The sequence below is a fragment of the Phaethon aethereus genome (genome assembly GCF_964289735.1).
Source record: "Phaethon aethereus genome assembly, chromosome: Z".
In the NCBI taxonomy this organism is placed as follows: domain Eukaryota; kingdom Metazoa; phylum Chordata; class Aves; order Phaethontiformes; family Phaethontidae; genus Phaethon; species Phaethon aethereus.
Genome location: NC_138577.1, coordinates 57,648,653 through 57,672,175, shown reverse-complemented (window position 1 = coordinate 57,672,175; position 23,523 = coordinate 57,648,653). Strand labels below are relative to the sequence as shown.

Sequence of the window (23,523 nt, the reverse complement as noted above, 5' to 3'; positions counted from 1 at the left end):
ATAATGCTGGACAGGCGTATGGTTCAAATACCAGATACATACGGATTATTTTTTTTACAATTACAAGCAAAGCTAAGGTGTAACATGAAGTGTCCTGAATATCCCAAGCCATTACTGCCTTGTATAGACACCGCTCAGTAACAGAGCAAAGGGTTTTTTCCCCACTTGGCCTCCTCAGATACTATAGGCAGAGTAATAATATTAAAAGCCCAATAATCTGGCCCAGAAGAAAGTGATCTGAGAAACTGTGGAGAACTCGGCAGGGTTTTTTTTTTTTATTTATGAAGGACATATGGTCAAAGATAAGGTACACAGACTGGAATATGTTCCTGCCTCAAACAATGTGAGCTGCTAAACTTTATCAATACTGGATATATAATTTCATTTTTAGAAGTTTCAGAGAAAATGCTATCCAGTAATTACTAGAAAACATTTAAAACACATATGAAGCCTGCACCTGAAGTATTCAAACAGTGAAGACAGCAACATTTAGCTCCTGAGAGCAGTATTTAATCCTTGTGCTATCCCCAAGAATTAAATTGTTGTTTTAGCAACACATTGAAAACATTACATTCATGGGAAGTTTCACCATTTAACATTCCTGTCAGCAGTTAAATGTCCAAAACACAACTTTCTGGCCTGTAATTCAGGTACAGTTTTTAATTCATCAGTGCTCAGTGTGAGGATCACTGAATCTCTTTCATGTCCAACAGAAATACAAAATTAGCCTGTCAGTGATTTGTTCTCCAGAATGAAAGTGCCAGTTACTCCAGCATTTCTTCCTACCTTACATGAAGTACTAAAGCGGTTCACTCTTCCCAAAACCTGACAGAGTTACATGCAAGTTTACCACTGAATTTCAAGGGGAGTGGGCAAACTTTAAACTTTAAGGTGTCTGCCTTTGAAAATTACCTGTCAAAAACCTCAACTTAAGCATGCAAGTGGAAATTAAAAAGTTGTGCTGCTTCTTTTGTGGTACAAAAGGTTGCAAGCTGTGTAGCGCATTTCATTTTTATATTCAAAAGATCATAAGTAGCACCACTTTTAATATGCATCTGACATTTCAGTGGAAGATGCTCTTTCAGTGGGCTGGGTTGGTTTAGTGTTGGGGTTTTTTTTTTAATTTTTGGATTTTTTCTGTTAATGAATTTGCTTGACATCAACTGTCATCTGTAGACATGCCATGTGGCAACCTCAGCTTTAAAGTAAAACATTCTACTTAAGTAGTTCAGTTTTCTAAGGCTGAAGATAGGAGAATATATGCCATTTAATAACATTAAAAAAAGAAATGCCAAGTGTTTCTTACTTTAGTCGTCTCATGCCTTAATGTAGATTACTGCCTAATTTGAGAGGTTAATTTCTAGAACAGAAACTTCTGTTGTTTCCATGAAAATTTCACCAGAAATTCAGCCAAACCATATAACTTTGATTTCTGTTTACTTTTTCTCATGTTTAAAAGCAGATTGTGAAAACAAGCATCTAGAAGACATACAACACAGAGCACACTCCTTCACCCTTGCAGCTCCAAGTGTTGAATAGAAAATCCACAGACCATACCCTTGAATTAACTAAAAACACTCTGTTGCCCCACACATCCCATGTGCAACAGGGCTGACTGAACATGCATTATCTTCCTATAGCAGAATGGAAGAAGCAGCAACCAGATCAGCATGTCTGCAAAAAGAACTGGTAGGATTAAAGGTGCAGGCAGAGATGCTGTTGACTTAGAATTGCAAAGAAAAGGGGAAGGAAAGAGAAGGAATCAGGCCTACGTTAAACCAGAAGGGCAAAAAGGTTTTTGTTTTCTGAACAGCACTCTTCCTTCCTCTCCAGAGTCTGGAGTAGAAACAGATCCCCAAATCCTGTCACCTCCCTGTTGTCAACAAGTTTCATGAAGCCCACTGCAGTGTGTCTGGTACTTGTCTAGAGCTGGTTTAAAAAGAAAGAATCAAGCAGTATGGCTGGCCAAGCAAGCTCCAGCCTTGGCTCTTGACACATAAGCATCAGTCAGCCTACTACCAAAAGGGAGTTTTTCCATTATTGCTTTCACATCCCAAGTTATAGAAGTTATACACAGAACTGTTTCAGTCATCTGGCCCATCAGGAACAAGCAATTAGTAAGCACTGCAAAACACATTCAGCACTATGCAGGAATCATGCAGGAGAGAGAGAGATGGCTCCCCATTGCAACAGTCACCTGCCTTTCCCATGAAACTGACCTTTTCTCTCTGGAATTCCCCAATTCATTCATTTGTCACGCCTTCCAATTTGGACACCACCACAAGAACCTCACACAGCTGACTGCCTCCTATCTGTTTCAGATGTGCAACAGAATACATGTCTGTCTCTATTTCATCCTCAGAGCTGTCAATCCTGTGCACCGAGGCAGTCAAGGAGCAGTGTCCCAGACATAAAACTAGTATCTGGCCAGGTAATTAAACTCATTATCTTAAGGCCTATGTGTAAGGGATGAAATAAAGTTTTGCTAGTTCACTTCATTTTGCTGCTTCCTAACTTGAATTTGTAATCTTCATAAGTCAGTCCATCCACTTCTATTTGTTTACACAAATTACTTTAATCATATAGTACTAAAATCAGCCAAAGAACAAGATGACCATTAAAACCATTTATATTTCCCTAAAACACCACAAAAAATGCACAGACTACTGAAAAAGTCACTCAACATCTCTTCTCCAGATCCAGCTTTAGAGGAAGGCCACAATATCTAAACATAACATTAGGGCTGTTTTTACTCCTTTGAAATAAACATACTGAAATACTAACAAAGTATTTATAGTTCTTCAACATCTTAATCAAAAAATTTCTAAGTAGTCTTACTTTAGGATTTACTACTCTCACAGGCAGGTTCTACGTATCTCATATGTACCGATCCAACTGCCCAGTAGATGGCAACCCATGACACCACTGACATTTATACAGCAAATCCAATTTGCTACCATTAATGAAAATATTAACACCAAATGTACATTTTAATTTTTTAAGATAGATCCCAGAAACACTGGTGGTTTCACTACCACCTTAGCTGAAGCTGGCTGAAGAGGGAAGTTGTTTTCTTACAACCTACAACCCCAGATGGATGACATAGCAGCCAACTAGTAAATCCTGTGCACACAACTTCAAGTATCACTTTTTAAAAAAAAAATTCCTCCTAGAAGAACTTTAATATGGATTTATTGATCACTGTCCAAAAATAGTTGTAAAGTTCATTTGCCCAAGTACCAAATCACTGAAAAAGGAGATATTATATAAATACTTCTCTAAGATGAGATTTAAATATTGCTCGTTTCTTCTGACTTGACCTAGGCCAAAATAAGTTCTGTATACAAGCACACACACAACTCCTCAATTGGTTCTTGTCAATATTAAACATATATTCTCCCTACACAATAAAAAGAACAATCACTGTCTTTTACATACAAATTTGCAGATTCTTTCATCTCTTGAAATATACTGCTGGGACACCACACAAAATAGGAACTGCTCTAGAGTATACTGAAAACTCTGGACTTACTATATAGACATAATTTTACTGAGAATCATTATATAATAACTATAACCTAGCAGAGCATATTAACAGGGCTTTAAAATAGACTCTAAGGGCGAAGGAGGTAATATCAGGCTCACCCATGACACACCAAAGTTAGAGGGACAAAGTGCTAGCAAGGCCTTTCAGCCTGTTGGACCGCAGAAAAACCTCTGAGGAACTAAAGGGTGTTCCTCTAAGAGGGTGACACAGCCAATAGCCCAGCTGAAGTGCCTCTACTCCAACGCACACAGCATGGGCAACAAACAAGATCTGAAAGCCACCGTGCTGCTAGAAAGCTATGATCTGGTTGCCATTACTGAAACTTGGTGGGACAAATCCCACGACTGGATTGAGTTTACCAACAGCTACAGGCCGGGGAAGGGACAGGCAAGGAAGGAAGGGCAGACGTGTTGCCCTCTATATCAAGAAATAGATAGAGTGTGAAGAGCTGTCTCTAAGGAATAGCCACGAGCACGTCGATTCTTACATATAAGCTTTCAGGGATCAAGGCAGCAAAGTGAACCTTGTGGTTGGTGTCTACTATAGGCCACCTGACCAAGGGAAGTCTTATTGACAAAGCCTTCTGACTGCAGCTACATTGTGCTTGCAGGCTCTCCTCCTGCTAGGGGAATTCAACCATCCTGATAGCTGCTGGAAAAGTAGCACAGAGAGCTGTAGGCAATCCAGGAGGCTCCTGCAGTGCATGGAGGATAACTTCCTGTGCCAAATAATGGACAGCTCTACCAGCACAGATGCCATACACAACCTGTTGGTCACCAACAGGTGTGAGCTAATTGGTGATGTCAAGATTGAAGGCAGCCTGGGCTGCAGTGATCATGCACTGGTGGAGTTCACAGTCCTGAGAGATAAGGGGCAGGCGAAGAGTAAAGTCAGGACCCTGTATTTTAGGAAAGCAAACTTCCAGCTCTTCAAGGGACAATGGGACGCCCTGAGAAACTGCCCTCAGGGACAAGGGAGCAGAACAGAGCTGGCAGATCTTTAAGGATGTTTTCCACAGAGCACAAGAGCTCTTGATCCCCAGGTATAAGGAATCAAGTAAGGAAGGCAAGAGACCAGCATGGCTGAATCAAGATCTGCTGGTCAAACTAAAGGGCAAGAAGGAAATGCACAGGCAGTGGAAGCAGAGACAGATATCCTGAGAGGAGTGCAGGGATGCTGCCTGGTTGTGTAGGGATAAGGTCAGGAGGGCCAAAGCACAGCTGGAGTTGAACTTGGCAAGGGATGCAAAGACTAAGAAAGGCTTCTATAGGAATGTCAGCCAGAAAAGGAGTATCAAAGAAAGCGTACCCCTCCTTGATGAGCACGACTGGGCAAACAGGCAACAGACAAGGAAAAAGCTGAGGTACTGAAAAACTTCTTTGCCTCAGTCTTCACTGGCAGTCTCTCTTCCCACACCTCTCAAGGGGATAGCCTGCAAGATGGGGACTGGAGGAGCAAAATACCTTCCACTGTAAGAGAAGATCAGCTTGGAGACCACCTGAGGAACCTGAGCATGCACAAGTCTATGGGACCTGATGAGATGCATCCCAGAGTCCTGAGGGAATTGGCTGATGTAGCTGCTAAGCCACTCGCCGTGATATCTGAAAAGTCCTGGCAGTCAGGTGAAGTACATGGAGATTGGAAAAAGGGAAACACTGCACCCATTTTTAAAAAGGGCAGCAAGGAGGACCCTGGGAACTATCAACCTCTCAGCCTCACCTCTGTGCCTGGGAAGATCATGGAGCAGATCCTCCTAGAAGCTGTGCTAAGGCACATAGAAGACAGGGAGGTTGTTCAAGATAGCTGGCATGGCTTCACCAAAGGCAAGTCCTGCCTGACCAACCTAGTGGCATTCTGTGACAGAGTGACCACATCAGTGGACAAGGGAAGAGCTACGGATGTTGTCTATCTGGACTTCTGTAAGGCCTTTGACAGGGTCCCCCAAAATATCCTTCTCTCTAAATTGGAGAGATCTGGATTTGATGGGTGGACTGTTCAGTGGATGAGGAATTGGTTTGATGGTTGCATCCATGACCGTAGTGGTCAACAGCTCAATGTCCAGATGGAGACTGGTGACAAGTGGTGTCCCTCAGGGTGCATCCTGGGACCAGTACTCTTAATATCTTCATCAATGACATAGTGGGATCAAGTGCACCCCCAGCAAATTTGCAGGTGACACCAAGCTGAGTGGTGTGGTTGACACACCTGAGGGATAGGATGCCATCCAGAGGGACCTGGACAAGCTCGAGGCAATGGGCCCATGTGAATCTCATGAGGTTCAACAAGACCAAGTACAGGAACCTGTACATGGGTCAGGGAAACCCCCAGTATCTGTACAGGCTCAGCAGAGAACGGATTGAGAGCAGCCCTGCCAAGAAAGACTTGGGGGTACTGGTGGACAAAAAGCTGGGCATGATCCAGCAATGTGCACTCGCAGCCCAGGCAGCCAACCGTATCCTGGGCTGCATTCAAAGCAGCGTGGCCAGCAGGTCGAGGGAGGTGATTCGTGCCCCTCTACTCCACTATGGCAAGATCCCACCTGCAGTACTGTGTGCAGCTCTGGAGCCCTCAGCACAGGAAAGACAGGGATCTGTTGGAGTGAGTCCAGAGGAGGGATACAAAAATTATCCGAGGGATGGAACACCTCTCCTGCAAGGGAAGGACTGAGAGTTGGGGTTGTTCAGTCTGGAGAAAAGAAGGCTCCAAGGAGACCTTATTGCAGCCTTCCAGTACTTAAAGAGGGGTCTTAGAAGAAAGATGGGGATAGAGATTTTAGCAGGGCCTGTAGTGGTAGGACAAGGGATAATGGTTTTAAACTAAAAGAGGGTAGATTTCAACTAAGGAAGAAGTTTTTCACAATGAGGGTGGTGAAACACTGATACAGGTTGCCCAGAGAGGTGGTAGATGCTTCATCCCTGGAAACATTCAAGGTCAGGCTGGATGGGGCTCTGAGCAACCTGGTCTAGTTTAAGATGTCCCTGTTCACTGCAGGGGGGTTGGACTAGATGAGCTTTAAAGGTCCCTTCCAACCCAAAGATTCTATGATTCTATATAGCCTATGATGCAAAAAAAACTACTTTCCTGACAAGCTAACTGGAATACCTTCCTATCCTCTGTAACAGAGAAGAAACTTATCTACATTAAAGAATCAGACAATATAATGCACATCCCTATGTCAAGATACAGAAAGGAAGCAGAAACGAAAAAATGATTTTATCAAGTTCATAGGATTCCTGGGAAACTCCTATGGTTAAGATGAGAAAAAAGCGGCAGGAGACCAATTCTCAAAAAACACTTTTTAACTAGCTTACCCTCCTTCTACCTAAGGAATTTTGTTTAACAAAATATATATGTGGAATCCGCCTTTACTGGAAGAGAGCTATTGAAACCTCCTAGAATAGTACTTGCTATGCCTTCTCTTTTCTATTACATTTGCAAGTTACTGCAAACACCACAAAACAGAAACAAACCACTTCCTCCAGATATATTAGCAAAAAAAAAAAGCATATTAAATAGTTACTGACAATTTAAATAGTGTTTTCTAGGCTTCATAACCTGATCAGACTCTTCACTAATTGTTCCGTAAGCTGAGAGAGAAAACTAGGTTACAGTTTTAAGTCCTGGCCTCCTAAAGCACAAAGATGTTTTCATACAGAGTACCAGAGACTATTCTGTATTTTCAACAAAAAATGTTGAGTATCTTCTCTGAATAGAGTATTATATTTTACATATCTAAACATTTAGAAACCAGTAGAGTTCTTAACCTGTCATGAGAACTGATTCACAGTGAAAGGTCTTGCCAGATGTGTTTAAGATTTTTGAAGTAGAACTAGAAACAGTGTACATTGCAAGGATTTTTGATCAAGCAGATTTGGACTTCTAATTTAACATTTGATACTCTGTCTCACATTTCTCCTATCATTCAATTAATATAATGTGATTTGACCACCAAAACCATCACAACATGAAAGTCTGCTAAAGTACTGTGAACACATTAAAATTAAACAAATTGCAACACATTTATCAGAGTGCAGAAAGTTTGTAATGTGGCAGCAAAGGGAACTGGCACCAGACATGATTTTATTTAACAACTCTTAATTTGGAAAATGGCAAACAGCATGTGAATTCTATTAACAGAAAAATGCTTAAACTGAGGCAGCTGTAAACAGTGCCAGAGCAAGAAAGTAACAGTAACAGCACTGGACTAAATCCTGTATCTAGTAAAATCAATGGTAAAGTTTCTCACTTAATAGGACAGGATCAGGTTCCTGAGTTTCTTTCAGGACTAAAGAGACACAGAATTGTTCAGCTCAGGCAAACACCAACTGGAAGATAACTGCGGTGGCAGGGAGTATGTAAGAACACCACACACAAATAAGTTACATAGGTGTTAAGAAACATGAAAAAACACTGAGAAAACCCTAAAAAGAAATTAAACAGAAGAAAGGGTACTTCTCTGTTGAGCCCTGCAAGAATTAAGACATAGTCTTCTCAGAAAATAAACCTTTGCATATTTTGGTTTAGATTGTTATTTAAGAAGAGTGACAAAAAAAAGGAAAACTTTCAAAGAGAACAAGACACATGTCCAAGCAGGCATGGGAGAGAACTAGGTAGTATGACTCAATGGAGCAAAGAAGTTAAAGTTCTTGAAGAATCAACAGTCTTGACTCCTTTCTCTACGAGCCATTGTTTCAAGCATGTAAGAGAAAAACATCAATATTCAACACACCTGGCAGAGGCAAAATTCATCAGTTTTCTTTGTAAATACTTACCTTTGCAAAAAGCTTAGTAGAAATTAAATACTCTATTTAGGTACACCCTATGCATAGCTCTGGTGGCTGGAATACACAGTTAGCTTTACTTCCTCTTGCACCAGACTCCCTCCTGATCCTCCTATACTTAAACATTCCCCAAACATGCAAACATGGCAAGCTTTTCTCCTGTGTAGCGCAGAGAAGAGGCAAGATTTAGCACAGGCAGCAATGCAGGAAGCAGGCAGCACTGGCTGGGCAACCCCAGAGCTGGAAGTGAAAGACTAAATTTTCATGCAGCAAGTGTTCCAGCGCTCTCAGTAATGCCTTGTGATTACATGTCTCACAACAGCAAAGACTTAACAGCAAAGGTGTAAGTTTGCACTTACCACCACTTGCACAAGGTGGTCTGGAAATAAGTAAGACTTTTCATGTCAGGAAAACACATACACAAAGCAGCTGGGAGACAGAGGGAAAGAACAAGAGTTCTCTTCACTCAAGCCAGCAGCAATGTCTCATACAGCAAGCAGCCATACCTAGATTCCTCCCTATCACCCAACTAAGTTTACAGAGAGGAGCACAAGAACACATTCAAACTTACAGCCTACTTCCAAAATCACCATTTTGAATGGCACCACAATGTCATAAAAGGAATTTCTTTCCTTAACACCACAAAAGGTCTAGGAACTTGTAAGAATAATTGAGTTTCTCTGAACACAAGACAAGAATGATAACAAAAATTTCTTTTAAAACATGGCAATAGGAGGTTAAAAGCCTACAGTATATTCATTTAAGTAGTAGCAATTTCTACCTTTGGCTTTCTTGGGCACTTTTCTTACTATGAACATAAACGCACTGCCTTGGCAACCACTTTTACGCCCACTCTTTGTTAGAGAGAACAGCTTCTCAACCTGGTAACATGCCTGCAGAAATTACAATTGCTTATGACGTGAAAGCTACACCAGGAAAGTGCTGTGGGAAATGCAGTGTCCTAAAGCAAAAAAAAAGGTTTCATTTTCACTACTACAGTCAGGCTTTGAGTTTGTTCCTTTCCTCTCTCTCCTTTCTGATTCTCCATGGCACATACTTCTTTGCTAATTGCTCACACATTCTCTGGATCAGCAACCCAGCAACTTGCCAGCCATACCAAATGCTTACCTTTCTCTTTCTTCCTCTCATTAGGAAGTTTCATTTAAGCTTTATTTTCTTAGTTTCTTTTTCATAGTTTTTCTTCTCCTCTTATACCACGTATGCATAAAGAACCAGAGATTATCAGAATATTACAGCTTAAGAATGCTTCCCTGACAGTCCCATCCATCCTTTACATATATATCTAACTTCTCAGAATAATTTACTAGCCATCCTAGCTATTTGAAAATAAGTCAGATCATCTCCCTAAATAGCTTTCAATCTATCACTAAAACACAGAAAGTCATCACTGATTTACAGATCACAGTTCATGACTCTTCAGCACTTCATGTCTTTTTACTGCGATTAGCTCAATCTCTTGAAGATTTTATTTAAGAAAAACTACTTTAAAAAATATTTCTGTTAAAACTTGTCCTCCAAGTAAACCTGATTCTCAGGAAAAACACTACCCAATTTGGTTTTTAACCAAAAGGAAAAAAAAAGGAAAGCATCAATTGGGACAAGTATGAAAAAAAAATTGCAAGTCTGTGAAGTCAACAAGGGATCAATTTACTGTAGAAAACATGAAATAAGTTCATCAGCTTCATTATTATTTTGCCATAAAATCCCAGTCAAAGAAATTTAAGGACAGGGAGACTTCTTTACTCCTAGAAATGAAAGCAGCCACCTGCAATTTCAAAGACAAAAACAATCTCTATTTTTATCCATATAGAAACTGAAGATACATTAAGGTCAGTATTTAAGAGCACCTATTTTCAACTGGATGGAAAAACAATGACTCTGAACAAAACAATCACTGCAGTTTCAATATAACTGTTCTGTTGCAGGTCAAAACACTAAAAGGCAGAATAAAGACCAAAAATGAGATTTTTGTACTATCCTGCCAAAACTCAGATCTCTCAAATCCTCATGTTAAATTTTAATGACGCAAATTTCCAAGCACTCCAACTTACACCACAAGTGTAGACAGGTACCACAATTCCCATCAGTTTTGCTTCAGACTAAAGCCTTCTGCAGTCCCTCATCCTTACACTGAATAGGAGACAGAGTCATTCAGCCATGCTCTAGAACAAAACATTCAGAACTAAACAAGGTCAAGATTTGGAAAACTGCATTTGCACAAAAGATCAACAGCCAGATAAAAACAGTCTGAAACTGACAGTTGCAGAGGAACACCTAGTACAGGAACCTAATTTAAAAATTGAACGACAATTTAAAAAGTTTGTTTCCCACAGAGTTCTAAAAATTTGGAAATTGAGCTTTAACCAAACATTTTTCTAACTGAAAATAACAGACAGCAATTTATAGAGATGTTTATTTGCTGAGCTACAAGAATAAATCAAGAGCCTAATAATACAGCATTTTATCAAAACAGATTAAAACATCCGAGTGCTCCTTCAGTAAGTTTGCAGATGACACCAAGTTGGGTGGGAGTGTTGATCTGCTGGAGGGTGGGAGGGCTCTGCAGAGGGATCTGGACAGGCTGGATCAATGGGGTCCAGCAGAGGTCAACTGTATGAGGTTTAATAAGGCCAAGTGCAGGGTCCTGCACTTTGGCCACAAGAACCCCATGCAACGCTACAGGGCTGGGAAGGAGTGGCTGGAGAGCTGCCCAGCAAGAAAGGACCTGGGGTTGCTGGTTGACAGCTGGCTGAATATGAGCCAGCAGTGTGCCCAGGTGGCCAAGAAGGCCAACAGCATCCTGGCCTGTATCAGAAATAGTGTGGCCAGCAGGAGCAGGGAAGTGGTTGTGCCTCTGTACTCGGCACTGGTGAGGCCGCACCTTGAATGCTGTGTTCAGTTTTGGGCCCCTCAATACAAGAAGGATGTTGAGGTGCTGAAGTGTGTCCAAAGAAGGGCAACAAAGCTGGTGAGGGGTCTGGAGCACAAGTCTTATGACTGTGGGAAACAGGGTTGTTTAGTCTGGAGAAGAGGAGGCTGAGGGGAGACCTTATTGCTCTCTACAACTACCTGAAAGGGGGTTGTGGCGATGAGGGTGTTGGTCTCTTCTCCCAAGTAACTAGCGATAGGACGAGAGGAAATGGCCTCAAGTTATGCCAGGGGAGGTTTAGACTGGATATTAGGAAAAATTTCTTCACCGAGAGGGTGGTCAGGCATTGGAACAGGCTGCCCAGGGAGGTGGTGGAGTCGCCATCTCTGGAAGTGTTCAAAAAACGTGTGGATGTGGTTCTTCAGGACATGGTTTAGGGAACATGGTGGCACTGGATTAATGGTTGGACTTGATGGTCTTGAAGGTCCTTTCCAACCTTAGTGATTCTGTGATACCTTACTTCGTAATTTAAGAAACAAGGAGAGGGAGTGTCAAAACACATTACATCTCACTACTCCTTACTATAGGCTCAGACATCATGCTGCAGTTACAAAATGCATGAAACAGTATTTAAAGAGTATGGGAAAACAACTGTACAAACAAATCTGACAGATCTTCACTGAAAGAAGTTTTTAAATTATCTGTCTATTAGAAAAACAATTGAGTGCTTTAATATGAACATACTACTAATGAAAGACTAATAATTACACTAGAGATATTTTCACTGTTTTACCTCAATTTCTGCATCTTGGAAGCACAGACGTAGCGTATTCCTAACACTAAAACACACAACTTTTTCTTTATATTTTCAGACTAACTTACAAGCTCTGTTCTCCGTTTCCCACTGGACTCTGCTTGAATTCCACACAGAAAGGTAGTTTTGACCCACTAAACTGCTGAGCTATTTCAAGTTCTTAGATGTTTATGAGCAAAAATACTCTCATACTTGCATCTTCTGTAATTAGGGCCTTCTTTAAGCACTTTTTTTAACTATTTTTTAATAGTTTTTAATAGTGCTCCCTGCACACTGTGTTGGAGACTCAAGTTTGATTTAAGAATGCATGTCAAACATGCAATCAGTTTTACCAGGAAAATAGCACAGCCTTCTAATCTACAGATACCTCTAATTGAGGTTGGGTACAAGTGTGGAATTCTATCCATTTACCTTAGCAGTCTCCAAGGTGGTGTCACAGGGGAGCAGGGATGAAGAGAGACCTCCAGCCCATTCAGCAGAACAGAACATCCATATTCCTGGTCCAACTTTAAGCCAACTGTTACTTCAACACATTTTCTGAGCTCTCCATTGACTGTTACAACACACTAGCTCCTATTAGGAGTTAACTACTTTCCTTCTGAAGTCTTCCGCATGTGCTAGAGTGGCAGCAACCTTACTTCACTGATACACCTCTAAGAGCAATGAAACTCAGAAGCAATTCAGCACCTCATACCTTCCCAAAGTTTACAATTCTACATCGATTTTTCAGGAAGAAAGAGGCATGACACTGCACCTAAAATGTTGCCCACGTAAAATATATATTTTCCAGTTAGAGTGTTGATGCTTTTTTTGGATTTGCAGACGTCTTTCAGTACAGATAACAGATCCACATACAGCAACTTAGAGCCTATGGTACAGCCAACAGCGTGCCCATTTTTCTTGTGTACAATTAGAAGACGCCTTACAATCATTGCAGGAAGAAAACAAAAAGATTCACAACCCTATTACTTACACACAACTTCTTTAGTCCTCTACCCCTAACTTATATTCAAGATGAAGCAGACGTTATCAGACCATTCAAAGTATTTCCTCATTTCTGAGACATCCCTCAGTCCCAGCAGCTTCTCTAGAGTTCCTGGATTAACTGGAAGAAACTACAGTACGGACATTTACAATTGCTATACACTGCCAAGATTTCCAGATGTTTAGCACTGTGGAAGAGTGTGCAGGCAGAGTCATCTTACAGATTAGGGACATTTAATGCAATGTCATATTATACAAGTTAAGAAAGTGTCTACTTTCTTCAAAAGCATTCATTTGTGAATAGGCACATTAGAAGAAAGGAAAAATAGGTTTGGAAGAAGCTCAACACAATGTTTAATGCAAGCACTACAAACAGTATTCATAGCTGCTGATATGAAATATTTGCTCCAAAAAATACATTATGGTATTCTCAAATCTAGAGTCTGGAGTCCTGTACCTCAACCAATTATCACCCCAAAGCACTTCATTCTTGGCTAGATAATTGTATTCTGGCATGTAATTCTCAGCAATTCATTCCTTCAGCTTTCTGGTCACTTTCCTTTAATTCATAATGCTTCCAGGAATAAAATATTAACTGAGCTTTGAAGCCCAATGAGAGTGACACCTCCTAGTAACTGGCTGCAATACTTAAGAGCTGGATAGTATCATAGCAGACTACAAAGCAACCTCAAAACCTACTAAAATCCTCCATTTTTTTTTTTAATGTGACATCATCACTTAAACCTGAGAATTTTCATCCTGCAGATCCTCTGCTTCTAAATGAACTTCAGACAGCAGTTTGGAATAACACAACAACGTTATTTATAGCAAACTTTACCACTTTACAAATTTGACTAGTAACAGTCAATTATTCTAAGGTATCCTCACTTACGAAGTGAAAGTTATATTCTAAGGAATCTTCACTTGATGTTATCTTCACTTATAAAGCCATGCTTCTATAGCAAAATCTCAAACTGTTCTCTTGGTCCCTCACAAAAATCTTCCAAAAAAAGGAATACTCAGTACACTCTGCATTCTCTATAGCTTACTTTTGCAAAGCTTAGGTGTCTTTCTTCAACGGCTTCCTAAATTCTCTTTCCCAATCTTACCTCATTTTCCACAGCTAAGTTTAGGGAAAGAGTCTACTCTGCACATATGAAAAATACTACTAATAGTAATTCAGGTGCTGGCGTTAGTGGCCTTATTTCCTTTCGGAAAGTAAAGCAATAAAGTCAGAAGAAACTTTGGAAACTGCAGTGGTAGAACTATCTCTGTCCAGTTGTGACCTATGTTCCACCACTATTACTCTTGGTGAGGCTGCTCTGACAGACCCAATTTCACCAGTGAATCACAAGTGCTTCTCACTACAGAAGTTTTCCACTTGCAGACACAATCAACACCTCAGCTTGCATACCAGTATACTCATAATACCTGTACGCTAAACACCATTTGTTAGGCACATCTCACCATTACTGCCTATATTAAAAGCATATTGCAAATATTTGCAATAGTTCAAACATTTGCTTTGTGAAGTGAAAGTAAGGTGAGGGTATCTGGAGCACAGGCAAGCCTTTGTGCCCAAACCACAAATTTCTTCAGAGCTAATTTCATTCTAACGATCACAAAAGAAAGTCCAACAGAAAAGTGTTTATATAGTCAGACTCCCAGCAGACCCCGTTTCAAACTTATTCCACATGAACATCAATTTCTAAGCATATATAGCTCACACAAACTGGTAAGTTACACAAAAAATAATTATCAGTGAAACTGAGCATTGTTTCTTACCAGAATTATTCACTTGGAAGTAGAGACAGAAGTTACTGTCAATCACACAACCAGTCCTTACATTACTCTTATCTTAATGCATTTCTGACCTTGAAAATCTTGTATGATCTATCACTGCTGGAGCTCGGATACTTGAGATAAGTACCCAGAGAATATCACCTGTTTAACAGCTCACAGCACTTCTCTCCAACCAGCCACCTCAAGGATGCCTCCATTCAGCCTCCAAGTAATTCTAATGTTGTTCTAGGCACTCACCCAGGCATTTACTTCCAGAAGCTGCCATGAAGTTCCTGCCATACTATCCAGCATCTGGAGAGCAACTCTGTTGGTCTGTACAGGTGCAGAATTTGTTTAGAAATTGGTTTAAAATTACAATCCTAATATGAATATTCGTATTATCAAACTGCTTTATCCCATCTGTCACATTAATTCATGCTAATTTCTACACTAACTGTTTATACATAAAGACTTCACATCCTTTCGATTTTTTTAGGGTAAATACAGTCTAAAAGAGCTTGCCAATAGTAGTTGCCTTCAGCCAGGAATAGTGGCTGCTTTAGTATCAATAAGCTAACAGAAGTCAGACCCTAAATACCATTTGCAGTAGGAATCAACTGTTACGAAGAGTTTTGTAAACAATGACTCTCCTCCACAAATAATTAAAGAATTCACCAGTCATAACCTGGACTAGTAAGCAAAATTTTCACTACTAATGCCACCTGGTCTCATATAACAAACAAAAACAAAACCACAAATCCATCTCTGTAACAGGTCAGAGAAACCACTGCTTAAAATCATTTTCAGCAATAGCCATTTACTGAAACAAGAGAGAGCTAGTTGTGATACCAAGAAATACTAAAGCTTTGCTTTTCAAAGAGGCTTAGAGAGGCAAGCATTAAACTTCTATTGCACTTGAACCCAACATGGGTCTACAGCTTCCCCATTTTTTTTTTTAAAATCCCACCCTAGAGCACTCCAAGGAGGAAAGTAGGAGAGGGAGAGCACAGCAAAAGGAAGGAAGAACAGTGACAAGGAAGTAAGAGGGTGAAAGATAAAAAGATCAAAGACAAAAAGAAGGAAAGCAAAGAAGATAATTTATCCTACCAGAGACAGCACCTCTTGTCAGTCAAGACAAGAAACATTGCCTCCCAAAAAGAATCTGGCACCAGGAAGTGGCAGAAGTGATGGGGGAAGACCAAATCTGACCTGAGGTAAGAAAAAAAAAAAAATGAGTTATGATTTTTTTTTAAACTTTGTCTATTGCTTCATCTTACTTTTGCAATATATTTTTTCAAAAACTGTGATTTTTTTGAATTAATGTTTTTTTTTAATCTGAGTTTTGTCAGTGATGACACTGGGATGATCCAAACCAAGTGTAGAACAGGATCAATAGTATTTTGATAAAATGTGAAATTGTGTATAATACTGAAATTAAAAACAAATTTAAAATACTACAGGGAAGCTGTATGAAGTGATAGCTGCAAACAGTATATGCCACTGAAATGTCCAAATGAGTCAAAAATCTGGAAGAAGGGATTTGCATCTGTAAAACTCCAATGAAGTAAAAAGACCACCAATTCCTATCTTTAGGAGACCTTCCCGAATGCCTTTTTATGCAAGATATAAAATCTCTACCACATACCCCGCATGCAAATGTGAAAAAAAACATTGTCTCCTGTGTCCAGGTTCCCTGTTTAACTGTAATAAAAAAGCTTTACCCAGGTCCCCAATTGAAAATGGGGTGACTTTTAGAGAAAGTCTCCTAGAAGCTCCACATAAAGCAATCGCAATAGAAAGAATTAACACACTCAGGAAATTCACAGCAGGGTGAGAAATGGGAAATAAAGAGGTATTCTTGTACAAAGGCAAATTATAGATTAAGCCTAAAAAATTATTTAAATATTTTTAACACCAAAAAAGATTAAAATTCCAAACAAATCCATCCTCCCCCTAAAACTCATTCAAACTACATTCTCAGAACAAACCTAGTAGGGGGGGAAAGAAATTTTCCAAATATGTCAGAGGCTCCAGTGACTTCTATTAATACTTAGAAATTAATTCCTAACTAGAATCAATGACTTCATGTGGCAGAAATCAAGCCATCACCTGCACACACCTTTGAAATACAATTCTGAGACCTACAGATGAAAAAGTTATGTCAGTGATAAATATTCATATTCAAGCTGAAGACACTTCTATGATCATGCCCCACGATTTTCACTTGGTACAGACCTCACTTATCAACTTTGTAAGTGTCAGTAAGCCCAATAAAACTTTTTAAATAGTTCTAAACTGAAACACTGGTTTTACACATTGTAAAACAGTGAACTAATGAGCTTGTCTCTGTGCTCCAAACTGAATTAAAAATGGTCTTACTTCACTGTGTCAAAATTAACTATAATATTGCTGTGCAGAGACAAAAATGCAGATAACCGTAAGGACCATATGTACAAAAACTAATAGCAGTTAAGCTCAAACCACATGTTCCGGTGATGCTTCAGGAAAAGGTGTAGGAACCAAATGGGATGTAAGATTTGAGACACTCGACATTTGAATCTGAAATAGCTAAAAGACCTGCAATATAAGGTTCCAGATAAAATCCAAAGTTTTAACTGTTTAATCTGGATACTAGGTAGCCTCAAGAACCTTCAGTGAAAAAATTCTTTACAATCTCATTACATACTGTATGAAAAAGCACTTCAGTTTTAATCACTCTTGAATTCATGAAATATCATCTTTTGTATTCAGAAAGGGAGATTACAGACTTAGGCAAATGATGCCTGTCTTTCAGATTCCCTCTACATATCAGCCTTTCTGAGGTAAGCACCTTTTCAATTTCCATTCATGCAGTAATTCCTCCTAACATGCATCCTGAGTCACTAACAGCACTCTTTCAGTCTTCTGAACTCAGTGTGCCTGAGATGTTTACAGTACCTTATAATGCTGTTTCTGTATGGGTGAGCAACATTGCTGCCTATAGTTAAGCTTGTATAGCTCTTCTCCATTATGATACTGTTTTCAGAACCTACAGCTACCAAATCCACCCATCTATTCTAAATCCTGTTGAGGGAAGAATGCATTGTATGTGGAGGATTTAGCCCAAGTGATTCCAAAAACAAAAATGCTGAAAACTCAACCTTGCTTGTATTAAAATATCTGTATCCTAGTATCAACTCATTATCAGAATCCATAGGAAATGAAATCTAACACAATTATATTCCTTTCTAGAAAAATACCACCTCACTCAGTGCACCAGGGCATATGATGTTCAGTAAACAAACAGAAAAGTCTCTACTTGTTTTATCATCAGTGGTCAGTCAGAGCCTTTATTTATCACACTGACAAACTGCCCTGACTACGGATTTTCTTACTGCCTTTTGCTTGCAAGCGTTTCTCTACAGCATTTCAGTGCAGCATAATATCAAGGAATTAACTTTAATAGCTCTTTTAAGCAGTATTTTCCTTCTCCTGAAATAGAGGGAAACCCAGGCATGTAAAGATTAAAGCTGCAAGTCCACTGAATCCAGTTGTCCAATCTGAGATGCCAAAGGATGGATTCTTCAGAATCTTTGATTTATAGAGTTAAGTGTTTTTTCAAAGCTCATTGCTTATTTACTACAGTTGCAGTCATGAATGCTCAGATCACAAAATCCCAAATCAGGCCTTCATAAGGTAAGGAGCAAACAGCTAACAGCCACCTGTGAATTCTTGCCAAAGTGATTTGCCTAGCACTTCACATGAACTCTGCAGCAAAGGACAGGAGAGTCAATCCAACTTTCCACAATAAGAGTCCACCTGTCAACACCTCAACCATTCTTTCTTTCTGCAATGCCTCTACCTGCTCACTTGCTGTACGCTCCCAGACACAGAGCAGTGGTCTAACATACAAAAATCTCCTGCACACCCCAAAGGAGGCAAGGGTGGTATGGAGCAGATAATACACAGCTGTGTAATTACACACAGATACTCAAAGAAGGCTGAATTAGTGCTGTCTGTGCAACCAAATTCTGGCACATCCCAACTCCTGAGTCCTGTTCTTCAAATCTGCTCCCATGTCCAGCAGCTTCTTGAATGTAATAACACATTTCGTATTAGTCATTGTTCTGGTTTTGCATTTTTTAACAGTTAACTGAAGTAACAACAATAAAGACACAACTATGAAAAGCGACACCCACAACTCTTCCTGTTATCTATAACGTAAACACTCAAAGGTATTTGAAAAGCCTTCTTTTTACTTAATGTGTACAAATTTTATTCGTTCAGTAGTGCTCCAGCAACTTGCAGGGCTACCCAAACTTCCCCTGAATCCCTTTTAGTCACCACTAGTTCAAACATTTGGAAGTAAGTTATTTCACCATTGTCTTCTCCCTTCACCTCCACCCAATAATGTTACAAGTATCACAGTTCTGTTCAGTTTTCTGCTTAAGATACTGCCTATCAACCTTTCAACACTGATCATCTAAAACTAATCTTTTTCTCCCATTTCCTAAAGAATATTTGATCCACGGCATTACTTCTTATCACAAACCTGAGAGAAAAAATGGTCTCTTCAAGCATATTTCTGGAAGACGTTGTTCACAGACTCTGCAGGGACAGCAGCATATCAGTTCACACACAGGGTTTCCTAAACCATCAAACCCAGAAACTTTTTTTAAATGAAAACCTAGCTTCCTCAAAACCAGCAAGTATCTTGCCAGTTAAAATATCACTCATGTGTCAAGCTCTTTTTATTATTAAGTGATGATTCTTTCTTACTGAAAGCAAACAAGTTTAATAATAAAGCAAATTACTGTGTTCCAGTATTTCTAACCACATTTGCAGCTGTTTATATTTAACATATTGTGTCCTAAACATAGCACTCTCTAGTTAAATTATCACAGTAACTCCCTTTCAGATACTGCACTACACCTGTCATTATATGCATTAATATACTACATCAGAGTAAGACTAACAACCGTATGAAAATCTTTGACCCATGCAGCTAGAAAATGCTTTGTCAAATATCGGTGCAATTCAAAAAGCCTCACTGTTTTATGTTACATGTACAACTTAATCTGGATTTATTTTCTACTACATAGATCTAAGTAGCAGAAACATAAAAGAATTTGTGATTATTCTGTATTGTGGAATAGCAATATTCCATGTTTGGAGAAAACGAAGAGAAGTATTAAAATGCATCAGAAGGCAGAAAGTTTTAACTGTTCTTACAGGCACATGTTTCATTATCAAATGCAGTACTTTTCACCTACAAAATACTCAAGATACTGAATAGGTGAAGTAGGTAGTCTTGTTACCTAAATTAAGAGCTTTATATGCAAAAATAGGTTAATTCTGCATTTAGCAGAATTCTGTAACTGACACTACATGAAGTATTAAAAATTACGCATCAACTGTTGAGTGTTACTTGTCTTGACAGAATTTCTAAGTATCCTTCTGCAGCTCAAGTATGATGTAGCTATTACATAATTATGAGGGGCAGAAATTACTCTTACTTGTAATGTTTTCAAGAAGTTTGTTACAGATACAGTTTTACTTATGTTCTGTATTGTGATCATATAGAAAATGTCATCAGCCCAGACTCACAATCTGTTCATTGTACAGCTAGAAGACTGGAGCCAACATTACCATTACATTAGCTGTTTCCAAGTGGTTGGTATGCACTGAAGTATAACTCTAGGATTTCTTGAATTTCAAAGACGAAGTTCAGTGTATTTAAGATGTACCTATATACTCTTCTACTACAAGTACTTAAAAGTCTCTATGCAAGGCATTTATATATACACGCAAAAAAGAGATGAGCACTGAGACTCCAGCTCCCTCAAATATAAGAAGCTTGAAGCCAGCAGAGAACATTTAGAAATTCCATGTTGTCCTGACAATCACGGTTCTCCCTTCCTAGCTGTTACCACCATCCATTCGCAACTGTACTGCACATGGGACTAGGATTAACTGCAGATCTTTGCTGATTGACAAGAAATGCTGACAAATGGGCACCATCAAGAACAACCATCACTTGCACTTGCACCACTAGCTCTCCAAAGCTTGAAGAACACATCCCTCAGTGAAAATATGAAGGTATGGAACTGGGGATGGGAGTGGGGCACAGACTGTGCGAGACCAAGTGGTATAGGCAGTGTGGCACTGTGAACCCTCTGAGGCTGGCAAGTGCAGGGAACCTGAAGCCAGGCCCTTGTATGACCAGCAATGCTGCAGCAACCTAGTTTCACAAAAGTTGAAAAAAAAAAAGGCCTTCTAATCACATTCCTAGAAGCTGTGATTCTCTTTTTCCCTACTGTCCTGAGTGGCGTCTACTGCCAAGTGAGAGAAACATTGCTAGATGCATGTCCACAGAAAGAAAATATGTAATATGCAAACTACGTTCTGGTATACTTTCTAGAGCATAAAAAAATTACCTACCTGCTCCTTGTAGACTGCCAACTATTACACCACCACATACTCCTCAACAGAGGGGCTAACCCAGAGAAACACAGCGTGTTGCTCCTATAAAGGGAACAACATGAAACCCAAGACCAGGGGATGACCTCATGTTGCATTCTGGAAAGCCAAAGGCAGAGAATAGCTAGTCTCTTAACACCAAATCACAGAACAAAAATTGGTTTGAAAAATTAGAAGCCACTAGCAATAGCATGAGGTCGAAAAACACTAACAGCTATTCTTGACAGTATCACTACCAAAGTCTCTTAAACACCGAATGAACATTTCAAGAAAGAGCAACAATAATTCAAGTTCTAGTTGTGCCCATTTTCCTGAGTTTTAGAGAAATGTGATCCCAGAGCTCATGTGTGAAATGAGAGCATGGTGAAAAGGTAGGCTGTGGTCAGACTTTTTCTGAAGGATAACTAAAACTCTCTTATTTGTTTTTAAGCAGCTGATTGTATTTTATGGATTATTATGCCAAAGATAACAGTCAAGAAACCCTGACGTAAAGTAAAGCATCCAGATTCTGTCAGGAGCAATCAACAGATCTTGTTCCTAACTTTGAGGATTGACCATTTTGAAGGAAACACGCAGAAGAGATACCACTAATTAAACATAATTAAAGCTTGCTTTTTCACCTATACCATATTCTTCCAAGACTACCCTTCTCAAACGAGTCACATCGGATGAAGAATTGTCAGGCACGAATAACACCATACAGAACTGGAACAAGAATTACTTTTTGAGTATTTCTAAGGATTTCCAGATTTCTAACAAAATTAAGTCTCGAAACCTCTTTTCCATTAAGTTGGAAAAGCATGCCTCCCATATCGATATGTTATTCTATATGCTATAAATAAAGTTGACCAAAACAAACCAGCTGAAGTATCGAGGAGAATCACTGAGAAATTAAGATATGTACCAGATTTTATTAAAAATATATCACAAGGATAAAGTGGCAGATGTAATTTTTAATCTCACAGTGTTCTCATGGTTTCACTCACACACCTGGTATGCATACACATCTGAGCAGTCTACATCCACAATATGAAATTACCAAAACTCACACTCACTTATCAGGAAAGGAATAAAATTATTTCAATTTTTTCTAACTAGGCATGTCTAGAAAGAACAAACACTGATGAATCTGCTTCCGAGAGAGCATTCTGGTTCTGTTAACAGTCACTCCTCCTAAAAATACCAACAAATACCCAAGCAAGGGAATGTCATTTTCCCCGATACAAACAGAAGCTAAGATACAATAGAAAAAATTATGATATTGCCTCCATCAGAAACATACTTACAAGGCAACCTACTTTCAAATTGTCTCTGTTGTAACAAAAATGCTGCTCCAAGACTGAAATGTCTTTCTAGCAAACATCACCACCACCTTTTGTAACAGTCCATACACTTACCACTGAAAAACACTAAAGAACAACACGATACCATTTGGGTAATTTTAACGTGTTCAAGCTAGAAAAGTGTGTATTCTAAAGAAAGTATCATGGCTACATGAATCACAGCAGAGACTTACAGTCTGCATAACCCCACAACATCACTAACAACAACTTTGTGATCAATGCTCATGTCATTCACTATTGTTAGAAATTGCATTTTTAATCATAAAGAAATCCAGCATATCCACCCTCTTGGGAAAATATGTATTTTATAAGGCAGGGGGACAGGACACGGAAAGAATCTGGTACCCCCGCTAAATTTTAATTTTTTTAGTGGATTGACACAGAAGCACACAAACTTGCACAAACAAAAGGTCTGCAAAATATTGTGATGGCATATCAAAAAATCTGTCATATATACCATTGTCCAGCACCAAGCTACCAGTTAGAAGCCAGCATTATTAGCCACAAATATTGAATTCTCATACAACATTTACATCAAAACATTTTTAGATAAAACTGAGAAATGAGAGAGAGAAAATGGAGACAAGTGCTGAATTAAGTTCCTAACATGGCAGAAAGTTACCCTTTCAAGTGACAAACACCGATTTTACAGAGTATTTTAATACTAGACGAAGCACCTTACCCACTGATAAGAAAGCAGAGAAAAATCAAGCGACTTTCTCTCATGTTTTCACACTCCCATCTTCTTCCCGTAGAAATCGCTTTCTTAGCTTCCAGCTCTCTCCCCACCCTGCTCCTTCTGACTAATTCTGAACTGTCCACTGAACTCGCCCACAGCGGTAAACACAGCGGGACGCACGTTTCTCCGATGGCCCCTCTTACCGCCTCAAAACACGCCGCTACATCAGCACCGCTCTCCTCCG

At 39.5% G+C, this 23,523-nt stretch overlaps 1 protein-coding gene across 1 annotated transcript in view; it reads right to left on the bottom strand.

Annotated features, from left to right (window-relative positions):
- The window catches only part of LOC309415710 (E3 ubiquitin-protein ligase KCMF1), a gene marked incomplete at both ends in the record, with an annotated part of 58,613 nt that overhangs the window by 34,363 nt on the left and 727 nt on the right, over positions 1 to 23,523 (bottom strand). The gene's annotated exons all lie outside the window — the stretch shown is intronic.